The 15,376-nt window shown below is 13.2% G+C and overlaps 1 protein-coding gene across 1 annotated transcript in view; it reads left to right on the top strand.

The window, feature by feature from the left end:
• The window catches only part of LOC139395913 (ryanodine receptor 1-like), a gene marked incomplete at its 3' end in the record, with an annotated part of 92,170 nt that overhangs the window by 51,114 nt on the left and 25,680 nt on the right, over positions 1–15,376 (top strand).

The raw sequence follows: 15,376 nt of genomic DNA, 5'->3' as shown, positions 1-15,376 counted from the left end.
TCATATAGAATACTATAATAATGTATAACATAGTATAGAATAATATAATATAGAATACTATAACAATGTATAATATAGTGTAGAATAATATAATAATGAATACTATAATAATGTATAATATAGTGTAGAATAATATAATAATGTATAATATAGTGTAGAATAATATAATATTGAATAATATAATATAGTGTAGAATAATATAATATAGAATAATATAATATAGAATACTATTATAATGTATAATATAGTGTAGAATAATATAATATAGAATACTATAATAATGTATTATATAGTGTAGAATAATATAATATAGAATAATATAATATAGAATAACATAATATAGTATAGAATAATATAATATAGAATACTATAACAATGTATAATATAGTGTAGAATAATATAATATAGAATAATATAATATAGAATAACATAATATAGTATAGAATAATATAATATAGAATACTATAACAATGTATAATATAGTGTAGAATAATATAATATAGAATACTATAATAATGTATAATATAGTGTAGAATAATATAATATAGAATACTATAACAATGTATAATATAGTGTAGAATAATATAATAATGTATAATATAGAATAATATAATATAGAATACTATTATAATGTATGATATAGTGTAGAATAATATAAAATAGAATAATATAATATAGAATAATATCATATAGAATACTATAACAATGTATAATATAGTGTAGAATAATATAAAATAGAATAATATAATATAGAATAACATAATATAGAATACTATAATAATGTATAGAATAATGTAATATATAATATAATAACGTATAACATAATATAGTATAGAATATAGAATAATATAATAACGTATAATATAGAATAATATAATATAGTGTAGAATAATATAATATAATATAGAATACTATTATAATGTATAATATAGTGTAGAATAATATCATATAGAATACTATAATATAGAATAACATAGTATAGAATAATATCATATAGAATACTATAATAATGTATAACATAGTATAGAATAATATAAAATAGAATACTATAATATAGAATAATATCATATAGAATACTATAATAATGTATAATATAGTGTAGAATAATATAAAATAGAATAATATAATATAGAATAATATCATATAGAATACTATAATAATGTATAACATAGTATAGAATAATATAATATAGAATACTATTATAATGTATAATATAGTGTAGAATAATATAATATAGAATAATATAATATAGAATAATATCATATAGAATACTATTATAATGTATAACATAGTATAGAATAATATAAAATAGAATAATATAATAATGTATAACATAGTATAGAATAATATAAAATAGAATAATATAATAATGTATAACATAGTATAGAATAATATCATATAGAATACTATAATAATGTATAATATAGTGTAGAATAATATAATATAATATAGAATACTATTATAATGTATAATATAGTGTAGAATAATATAATATAGAATAACATATAATATAGAATAATATAATATAGAATAACATAATATAGTGTAGAATAATATAATATAGAATAACATAATATAGTGTAGAATAATATAATATAGAATACTATAATAATGTATAATATAGTGTAGAATAATATAATATAGAATACTATAAAATAGTGTAGTATAATATAATATAGAATAATATAATATAGAATACTATTATAATGTATAATATAGTGTAGAATAATATAATATAGAATACTATAATAATGTATAATATAGTATAGAATAATATCATATAGAATACTATAACAATGTATAATATAGTGTAGAATAATATAATATAGAATACTATAACAATGTATAATATAGTGTAGAATAATATAATATAGAATACTATAATAATGTAGAATATAGTGTAGAATAATATAATATAGTGTAGAATAATATAATATAGAATAATATAATATAGAATACTATAATAATGTATAATATAGTGTAGAATAATATAATATAGAATAATATAATATAGAATACTATAACAATGTATAATATAGTGTAGAATAATATAATATAGAATACTATAACAATGTATAATATAGTGTAGAATAATATAATATAGAATACTATAACAATGTATAATATAGTGTAGAATAATATAATAATGTATAATATAGAATAATATAATATAGAATACTATTATAATGTATAACATAGTATAGAATAATATAATATAGAATAATATAATATAGAATAGTATCATATAAAATACTATAATAATGTATAACATAGTATAGAATAATATAAAATAGAATACTATAATAATGTATAACATAGTATAGAATAATATAAAATAGAATAATATAATATAGAATAGTATCATATAAAATACTATAATAATGTATAACATAGTATAGAATAATAGAAAATAGAATAATATAATATAGAATAATATCATATAGAATACTATAATAATGTATAACATAGTATAGAATAATATAATATAGAATAATATAATAATGTATAATATAGTGTAGAATAATATAAAATAGAATAATATAATATAGAATAATATCATATAGAATACTATAACAATGTATAATATAGTGTAGAATAATATAATAATGTATAATATAGAATAATATAATATAGAATACTATAATAATGTATAACATAGTATAGAATAATATAATATAGAATACTATTATAATGTATAATATAGTGTAGAATAATATCATATAGAATACTATAATATAGAATAACATAGTATAGAATAATATCATATAGAATACTATAATAATGTATAACATAGTATAGAATAATATAAAATAGAATACTATAATATAGAATAATATCATATAGAATACTATAATAATGTATAATATAGTGTAGAATAATATAAAATAGAATAATATAATATAGAATAATATCATATAGAATACTATAATAATGTATAACATAGTATAGAATAATATAATATAGAATACTATAACAATGTATAATATAGTGTAGAATAATATAATAATGAATACTATAATAATGTATAATATAGTGTAGAATAATATAATAATGTATAATATAGTGTAGAATAATATAATATTGAATAATATAATATAGTGTAGAATAATATAATATAGAATAATATAATATAGAATACTATTATAATGTATAATATAGTGTAGAATAATATAATATAGAATACTATAATAATGTATTATATAGTGTAGAATAATATAATATAGAATAATATAATATAGAATAACATAATATAGTATAGAATAATATAATATAGAATACTATAACAATGTATAATATAGTGTAGAATAATATAATATAGAATAATATAATATAGAATAACATAATATAGTATAGAATAATATAATATAGAATACTATAACAATGTATAATATAGTGTAGAATAATATAATATAGAATACTATAATAATGTAGAATATAGTGTAGAATAATATAATATAGAATACTATAACAATGTATAATATAGTGTAGAATAATATAATAATGTATAATATAGAATAATATAATATAGAATACTATTATAATGTATGATATAGTGTAGAATAATATAAAATAGAATAATATAATATAGAATAATATCATATAGAATACTATAACAATGTATAATATAGTGTAGAATAATATAAAATAGAATAATATAATATAGAATAACATAATATAGAATACTATAATAATGTATAGAATAATGTAATATATAATATAATAACGTATAACATAATATAGTATAGAATATAGAATAATATAATAACGTATAATATAGAATAATATAATATAGTGTAGAATAATATAATATAATATAGAATACTATTATAATGTATAATATAGTGTAGAATAATATCATATAGAATACTATAATATAGAATAACATAGTATAGAATAATATCATATAGAATACTATAATAATGTATAACATAGTATAGAATAATATAAAATAGAATACTATAATATAGAATAATATCATATAGAATACTATAATAATGTATAATATAGTGTAGAATAATATAAAATAGAATAATATAATATAGAATAATATCATATAGAATACTATAATAATGTATAACATAGTATAGAATAATATAATATAGAATACTATTATAATGTATAATATAGTGTAGAATAATATAATATAGAATAATATAATATAGAATAATATCATATAGAATACTATTATAATGTATAACATAGTATAGAATAATATAAAATAGAATAATATAATAATGTATAACATAGTATAGAATAATATAAAATAGAATAATATAATAATGTATAACATAGTATAGAATAATATCATATAGAATACTATAATAATGTATAATATAGTGTAGAATAATATAATATAATATAGAATACTATTATAATGTATAATATAGTGTAGAATAATATAATATAGAATAACATATAATATAGAATAATATAATATAGAATAACATAATATAGTGTAGAATAATATAATATAGAATAACATAATATAGTGTAGAATAATATAATATAGAATACTATAATAATGTATAATATAGTGTAGAATAATATAATATAGAATACTATAAAATAGTGTAGTATAATATAATATAGAATAATATAATATAGAATACTATTATAATGTATAATATAGTGTAGAATAATATAATATAGAATACTATAATAATGTATAATATAGTATAGAATAATATCATATAGAATACTATAACAATGTATAATATAGTGTAGAATAATATAATATAGAATACTATAACAATGTATAATATAGTGTAGAATAATATAATATAGAATACTATAATAATGTAGAATATAGTGTAGAATAATATAATATAGTGTAGAATAATATAATATAGAATAATATAATATAGAATACTATAATAATGTATAATATAGTGTAGAATAATATAATATAGAATAATATAATATAGAATACTATAACAATGTATAATATAGTGTAGAATAATATAATATAGAATACTATAACAATGTATAATATAGTGTAGAATAATATAATATAGAATACTATAACAATGTATAATATAGTGTAGAATAATATAATAATGTATAATATAGAATAATATAATATAGAATACTATTATAATGTATAACATAGTATAGAATAATATAATATAGAATAATATAATATAGAATAGTATCATATAAAATACTATAATAATGTATAACATAGTATAGAATAATATAAAATAGAATACTATAATAATGTATAACATAGTATAGAATAATATAAAATAGAATAATATAATATAGAATAGTATCATATAAAATACTATAATAATGTATAACATAGTATAGAATAATAGAAAATAGAATAATATAATATAGAATAATATCATATAGAATACTATAATAATGTATAACATAGTATAGAATAATATAATATAGAATAATATAATAATGTATAATATAGTGTAGAATAATATAAAATAGAATAATATAATATAGAATAATATCATATAGAATACTATAACAATGTATAATATAGTGTAGAATAATATAATAATGTATAATATAGAATAATATAATATAGAATACTATAATAATGTATAACATAGTATAGAATAATATCATATAGAATACTATTATAATGTATAATATAGTGTAGAATAATATAATATAGAATACTATTATAATGTATAATATAGTTTAGAATAATATAATATAGAATAACATATAATATAGAATAATATAATATAGAATAACATAATATAGTGTAGAATAATATCATATAGAATACTATAATAATGTATAATATAGTGTAGAATAATATAATATAGAATAACATATAATATAGAATAACATAATATAGTATAGAATAATATCATATAGAATACTATAACAATGTATAATATAGTGTAGAATAATATAATATAGAATACTATAACAATGTATAATATAGTGTAGAATAATATGATATAGAATACTATAACAATGTATAATATAGTGTAGAATAATATAATATAGAATACTATAACAATGTAAAATATAGTGTAGAATAATATAATATAGAATACTATAACAATGTATAATATAGTGTAGAATAATATAATAATGAATACTATAATAATGTATAATATAGTGTAGAATAATATAATAATGTATAATATAGTGTAGAATAATATAATATTGAATAATATAATATAGTGTAGAATAATATAATATAGAATAATATAATATAGAATACTATTATAATGTATAATATAGTGTAGAATAATATAATATAGAATACTATAATAATGTATTATATAGTGTAGAATAATATAATATAGAATAATATAATATAGAATAACATAATATAGTATAGAATAATATAATATAGAATACTATAACAATGTATAATATAGTGTAGAATAATATAATATAGAATAATATAATATAGAATAACATAATATAGTATAGAATAATATAATATAGAATACTATAACAATGTATAATATAGTGTAGAATAATATAATATAGAATACTATAATAATGTAGAATATAGTGTAGAATAATATAATATAGAATACTATAACAATGTATAATATAGTGTAGAATAATATAATAATGTATAATATAGAATAATATAATATAGAATACTATTATAATGTATGATATAGTGTAGAATAATATAAAATAGAATAATATAATATAGAATAATATCATATAGAATACTATAACAATGTATAATATAGTGTAGAATAATATAAAATAGAATAATATAATATAGAATAACATAATATAGAATACTATAATAATGTATAACATAGTATAGAATAATATAAAATAGAATAATATAATATAGAATAATATCATATAGAATACTATAATAATGTATAACATAGTATAGAATAATATAATATAGAATACTATAATAATGTATAATATAGTGTAGAATAATATAAAATAGAATAATATAATATAGAATAATATCATATAGAATACTATTATAATGTATAACATAGTATAGAATAATATCATATAGAATACTATAATAATGTATAACATAGTATAGAATAATATAAAATAGAATAATATAATATAGAATAATATAATATAGAATAATATAATAATGTATAACATAGTATAGAATAATATAATATAGAATAATATAATATAGAATACTATAATAATGTATAACATAGTATAGAATAATATAATATAGAATAATATAATATAGAATAATATAATATAGAATACTATTATAATGTATAATATAGTGTAGAATAATATAATATAGAATAACATAAATAGTGTAGAATAATATATTAACGTATAATATATAATAATATAATATAGTGTAGAATAATATAATAATGTATAATATAGAATAATATAATATAGAATAACATAAATAGTGTAGAATAATATATTAACGTATAATATATAATAATATAATATAGTGTAGAATAATATCATAACGTATAATATAGAATAATATAATAATGTATAATATAGTGTAGAATAATATAATATAGAATACTATAATAATGTATAATATAGTGTAGAATAATATAATATAGAATAATATAATATAGAATAACATAATATAGTATAGAATAATATAATATAGAATACTATAACAATGTATAATATAGTGTAGAATAATATAATATAGAATACTATAATAATGTATAATATAGTATAGAATAATATAATATAGAATACTATAACAATGTATAATATAGTGTAGAATAATATAATATAGAATACTATAACAATGTATAATATAGTGTAGAATAATATAATATAGAATACTATAATAATGTATAATATAGTGTAGAATAATATAATATAGAATAATATAATATAGAATAACATAATATAGTATAGAATAATATAATATAGAATACTATAACAATGTATAATATAGTGTAGAATAATATAATATAGAATACTATAACAATGAATAATATAATATAGAATAATATCATATAGAATACTATAACAATGTATAATATAGTGTAGAATAATATAATAATGTATAATATAGAATAATATAATATAGAATAACATAAATAGTGTAGAATAATATATTAACGTATAATATATAATAATATAATATAGTGTAGAATAATATAATAATGTATAATATAGTGTAGAATAATATAATATAGAATACTATAACAATGTATAATATAGTGTAGAATAATATAATATAGAATACTATAACAATGTATAATATAGTGTAGAATAATATAATATAGAATACTATAATAATGTATAATATAGTGTAGAATAATATAATATAGAATAATATAATATAGAATAACATAAATAGTGTAGAATAATATAATATAGAATACTATAACAATGTATAATATAGTGTAGAATAATATAATATAGAATAACATATAATATAGAATAACATAATATAGTATAGAATAATATCATATAGAATACTATAACAATGTATAATATAGTGTAGAATAATATAATATAGAATACTATAACAATGTATAATATAGTGTAGAATAATATAATATAGAATACTATAACAATGTATAATATAGTGTAGAATAATATAATATAGAATAACATATAATATAGAATAATATCATATAGAATACTATAACAATGTATAATATAGTGTAGAATAATATAATATAGAATAACATATAATATAGAATAATATAATATAGAATACTATAACAATGTATAATATAGTGTAGAATAATATAATATGGAATACTATAACAATGTATAATATAGTGTAGAATAATATCATATAGAATAACATAATATAGTGTAGAATAATATAATATAGAATACTATAACAATGTATAATATAGTGTAGAATAATATAATATAGAATACTATAATATAGAATAACATAGTATAGAATAATATCATATAGAATACTATAATAATGTATAACATAGTATAGAATAATATAAAATAGAATACTATAATATAGAATAATATCATATAGAATACTATAATAATGTATAATATAGTGTAGAATAATATAAAATAGAATAATATAATATAGAATAATATCATATAGAATACTATAATAATGTATAACATAGTATAGAATAATATAATATAGAATACTATTATAATGTATAATATAGTGTAGAATAATATAATATAGAATAATATAATATAGAATAATATCATATAGAATACTATTATAATGTATAACATAGTATAGAATAATATAAAATAGAATAATATAATAATGTATAACATAGTATAGAATAATATAAAATAGAATAATATAATAATGTATAACATAGTATAGAATAATATCATATAGAATACTATAATAATGTATAATATAGTGTAGAATAATATAATATAATATAGAATACTATTATAATGTATAATATAGTGTAGAATAATATAATATAGAATAACATATAATATAGAATAATATAATATAGAATAACATAATATAGTGTAGAATAATATAATATAGAATAACATAATATAGTGTAGAATAATATAATATAGAATACTATAATAATGTATAATATAGTGTAGAATAATATAATATAGAATACTATAAAATAGTGTAGTATAATATAATATAGAATAATATAATATAGAATACTATTATAATGTATAATATAGTGTAGAATAATATAATATAGAATACTATAATAATGTATAATATAGTATAGAATAATATCATATAGAATACTATAACAATGTATAATATAGTGTAGAATAATATAATATAGAATACTATAACAATGTATAATATAGTGTAGAATAATATAATATAGAATACTATAATAATGTAGAATATAGTGTAGAATAATATAATATAGAATAATATAATATAGTGTAGAATAATATAATATAGAATAATATAATATAGAATACTATAATAATGTATAATATAGTGTAGAATAATATAATATAGAATAATATAATATAGAATACTATAACAATGTATAATATAGTGTAGAATAATATAATATAGAATACTATAACAATGTATAATATAGTGTAGAATAATATAATATAGAATACTTTAACAATGTATAATATAGTGTAGAATAATATAATAATGTATAATATAGAATAATATAATATAGAATACTATTATAATGTATAATATAGTGTAGAATAATATAAAATAGAATAATATAATATAGAATAATATCATATAGAATACTATTATAATGTATAATATAGTGTAGAATAATATAAAATAGAATAATATAATATAGAATAACATAATATAGAATACTATAATAATGTATAACATAGTATAGAATAATATAAAATAGAATAATATAATATAGAATAATATCATATAGAATACTATAATAATGTATAACATAGTATAGAATAATATAATATAGAATACTATAATAATGTATAACATAGTATAGAATAATATAAAATAGAATAATATAATATAGAATAGTATCATATAAAATACTATAATAATGTATAACATAGTATAGAATAATATAAAATAGAATAATATAATATAGAATAATATCATATAGAATACTATAATAATGTATAACATAGTATAGAATAATATAATATAGAATACTATAACAATGTATAATATAGTGTAGAATAATATAATAATGAATACTATAATAATGTATAATATAGTGTAGAATAATATAATAATGTATAATATAGTGTAGAATAATATAATATTGAATAATATAATATAGTGTAGAATAATATAATATAGAATAATATAATATAGAATACTATAACAATGTATAATATAGTGTAGAATAATATAATATAGAATACTATAACAATGTATAATATAGTGTAGAATAATATAATATAGAATACTATAACAATGTATAATATAGTGTAGAATAATATAATATAGAATACTTTAACAATGTATAATATAGTGTAGAATAATATAATAATGTATAATATAGAATAATATAATATAGAATACTATTATAATGTATAATATAGTGTAGAATAATATAAAATAGAATAATATAATATAGAATAATATCATATAGAATACTATTATAATGTATAATATAGTGTAGAATAATATAAAATAGAATAATATAATATAGAATAACATAATATAGAATACTATAATAATGTATAACATAGTATAGAATAATATAAAATAGAATAATATAATATAGAATAATATCATATAGAATACTATAATAATGTATAACATAGTATAGAATAATATAATATAGAATACTATAATAATGTATAACATAGTATAGAATAATATAAAATAGAATAATATAATATAGAATAGTATCATATAAAATACTATAATAATGTATAACATAGTATAGAATAATATAAAATAGAATAATATAATATAGAATAATATCATATAGAATACTATAATAATGTATAACATAGTATAGAATAATATAATATAGAATAATATAATAATGTATAATATAGTGTAGAATAATATAAAATAGAATAATATAATATAGAATAATATCATATAGAATACTATAACAATGTATAATATAGTGTAGAATAATATAATAATGTATAATATAGAATAATATAATATAGAATACTATAATAATGTATAACATAGTATAGAATAATATCATATAGAATACTATTATAATGTATAATATAGTGTAGAATAATATAATATAGAATACTATTATAATGTATAATATAGTTTAGAATAATATAATATAGAATAACATATAATATAGAATAATATAATATAGAATAACATAATATAGTGTAGAATAATATCATATAGAATACTATAATAATGTATAATATAGTGTAGAATAATATAATATAGAATAACATATAATATAGAATAACATAATATAGTATAGAATAATATCATATAGAATACTATAACAATGTATAATATAGTGTAGAATAATATAATATAGAATACTATAACAATGTATAATATAGTGTAGAATAATATAATATAGAATACTATAACAATGTATAATATAGTGTAGAATAATATAATATAGAATACTATAACAATGTAAAATATAGTGTAGAATAATATATAATATAGAATACTATAACAATGTATAATATAGTGTAGAATAATATAATAATGAATACTATAATAATGTATAATATAGTGTAGAATAATATAATAATGTATAATATAGTGTAGAATAATATAATATTGAATAATATAATATAGTGTAGAATAATATAATATAGAATAATATAATATAGAATACTATTATAATGTATAATATAGTGTAGAATAATATAATATAGAATACTATAATAATGTATTATATAGTGTAGAATAATATAATATAGAATAATATAATATAGAATAACATAATATAGTATAGAATAATATAATATAGAATACTACAACAATGTATAATATAGTGTAGAATAATATAATATAGAATAATATAATATAGAATAACATAATATAGTATAGAATAATATAATATAGAATACTATAACAATGTATAATATAGTGTAGAATAATATAATATAGAATAATATAATATAGAATAATATAATATAGAATACTATAACAATGTATAATATAGTGTAGAATAATATAATATAGAATACTATAACAATGTATAATATAGTGTAGAATAATATAATATAGAATACTATAACAATGTATAATATAGTGTAGAATAATATTATATAGAATACTATAACAATGTATAATATAGTGTAGAATAATATAATATAGAATACTATAATAATGTAGAATATAGTGTAGAATAATATAATATAGAATACTATAACAATGTATAATATAGTGTAGAATAATATAATAATGTATAATATAGAATAATATAATATAGAATACTATTATAATGTATGATATAGTGTAGAATAATATAAAATAGAATAATATAATATAGAATAATATCATATAGAATACTATAACAATGTATAATATAGTGTAGAATAATATAAAATAGAATAATATAATATAGAATAACATAATATAGAATACTATAATAATGTATAACATAGTATAGAATAATATAAAATAGAATAATATAATATAGAATAATATCATATAGAATACTATAATAATGTATAACATAGTATAGAATAATATAATATAGAATACTATAATAATGTATAATATAGTGTAGAATAATATAAAATATAATAATATAATATAGAATAATATCATATAGAATACTATTATAATGTATAACATAGTATAGAATAATATCATATAGAATACTATAATAATGTATAACATAGTATAGAATAATATAAAATAGAATAATATAATATAGAATAATATAATATAGAATAATATAATAATGTATAACATAGTATAGAATAATATAATATAGAATAATATAATATAGAATACTATAATAATGTATAACATAGTATAGAATAATATAATATAGAATAATATAATATAGAATAATATAATATAGAATACTATTATAATGTATAATATAGTGTAGAATAATATAATATAGAATAACATAAATAGTGTAGAATAATATATTAACGTATAATATATAATAATATAATATAGTGTAGAATAATATAATAATGTATAATATAGAATAACATAAATAGTGTAGAATAATATATTAACGTATAATATATAATAATATAATATAGTGTAGAATAATATCATAACGTATAATATAGAATAATATAATAATGTATAATATAGTGTAGAATAATATAATATAGAATACTATAATAATGTATAATATAGTGTAGAATAATATAATATAGAATAATATAATATAGAATAACATAATATAGTATAGAATAATATAATATAGAATACTATAACAATGTATAATATAGTGTAGAATAATATAATATAGAATACTATAATAATGTATAATATAGTATAGAATAATATAATATAGAATACTATAACAATGTATAATATAGTGTAGAATAATATAATATAGAATACTATAACAATGTATAATATAGTGTAGAATAATATAATATAGAATACTATAATAATGTATAATATAGTGTAGAATAATATAATATAGAATAATATAATATAGAATAACATAATATAGTATAGAATAATATAATATAGAATACTATAACAATGTATAATATAGTGTAGAATAATATAATATAGAATACTATAACAATGAATAATATAATATAGAATAATATCATATAGAATACTATAACAATGTATAATATAGTGTAGAATAATATAATAATGTATAATATAGAATAATATAATATAGAATAACATAAATAGTGTAGAATAATATATTAACGTATAATATATAATAATATAATATAGTGTAGAATAATATAATAATGTATAATATAGTGTAGAATAATATAATATAGAATACTATAACAATGTATAATATAGTGTAGAATAATATAATATAGAATACTATAACAATGTATAATATAGTGTAGAATAATATAATATAGAATACTATAATAATGTATAATATAGTGTAGAATAATATAATATAGAATAATATAATATAGAATAACATAAATAGTGTAGAATAATATAATATAGAATACTATAACAATGTATAATATAGTGTAGAATAATATAATATAGAATAACATATAATATAGAATAACATAATATAGTATAGAATAATATCATATAGAATACTATAACAATGTATAATATAGTGTAGAATAATATAATATAGAATACTATAACAATGTATAATATAGTGTAGAATAATATAATATAGAATACTATAACAATGTATAATATAGTGTAGAATAATATAATATAGAATAACATATAATATAGAATAATATCATATAGAATACTATAACAATGTATAATATAGTGTAGAATAATATAATATAGAATAACATATAATATAGAATAATATAATATAGAATACTATAACAATGTATAATATAGTGTAGAATAATATAATATGGAATACTATAACAATGTATAATATAGTGTAGAATAATATCATATAGAATAACATAATATAGTGTAGAATAATATAATATAGAATACTATAACAATGTATAATATAGTGTAGAATAATATAATATAGAATACTATAACAATGTATAATATAGTGTAGAATAATATAATATAGAATAACATATAATATAGAATAATATAATATAGAATAACATAATATAGTATAGAATAATATAATATAGAATACTATAACAATGTATAATATAGTGTAGAATAATATAATATAGAATACTATAACAATGTATAATATAGTGTAGAATAATATAATATAGAATACTATAACAATGTATAATATAGTGTAGAATAATATAATAATGTATAATATAGAATAATATAATATAGAATAACATAAATAGTGTAGAATAATATATTAACGTATAATATATAATAATATAATATAGTGTAGAATAATATAATAATGTATAATATAGAATAATATCATATAGAATAACATAAATAGTGTAGAATAATATATTAACGTATAATATATAATAA

The sequence above is a fragment of the Oncorhynchus clarkii genome, unplaced genomic scaffold, assembly GCF_045791955.1.
Source record: "Oncorhynchus clarkii lewisi isolate Uvic-CL-2024 unplaced genomic scaffold, UVic_Ocla_1.0 unplaced_contig_6092_pilon_pilon, whole genome shotgun sequence".
Classification (NCBI taxonomy): domain Eukaryota; kingdom Metazoa; phylum Chordata; class Actinopteri; order Salmoniformes; family Salmonidae; genus Oncorhynchus; species Oncorhynchus clarkii.
The sequence above is the reverse complement of the archived record's forward strand: the minus strand, read 5'-3'. Positions and strand labels throughout refer to the sequence as shown.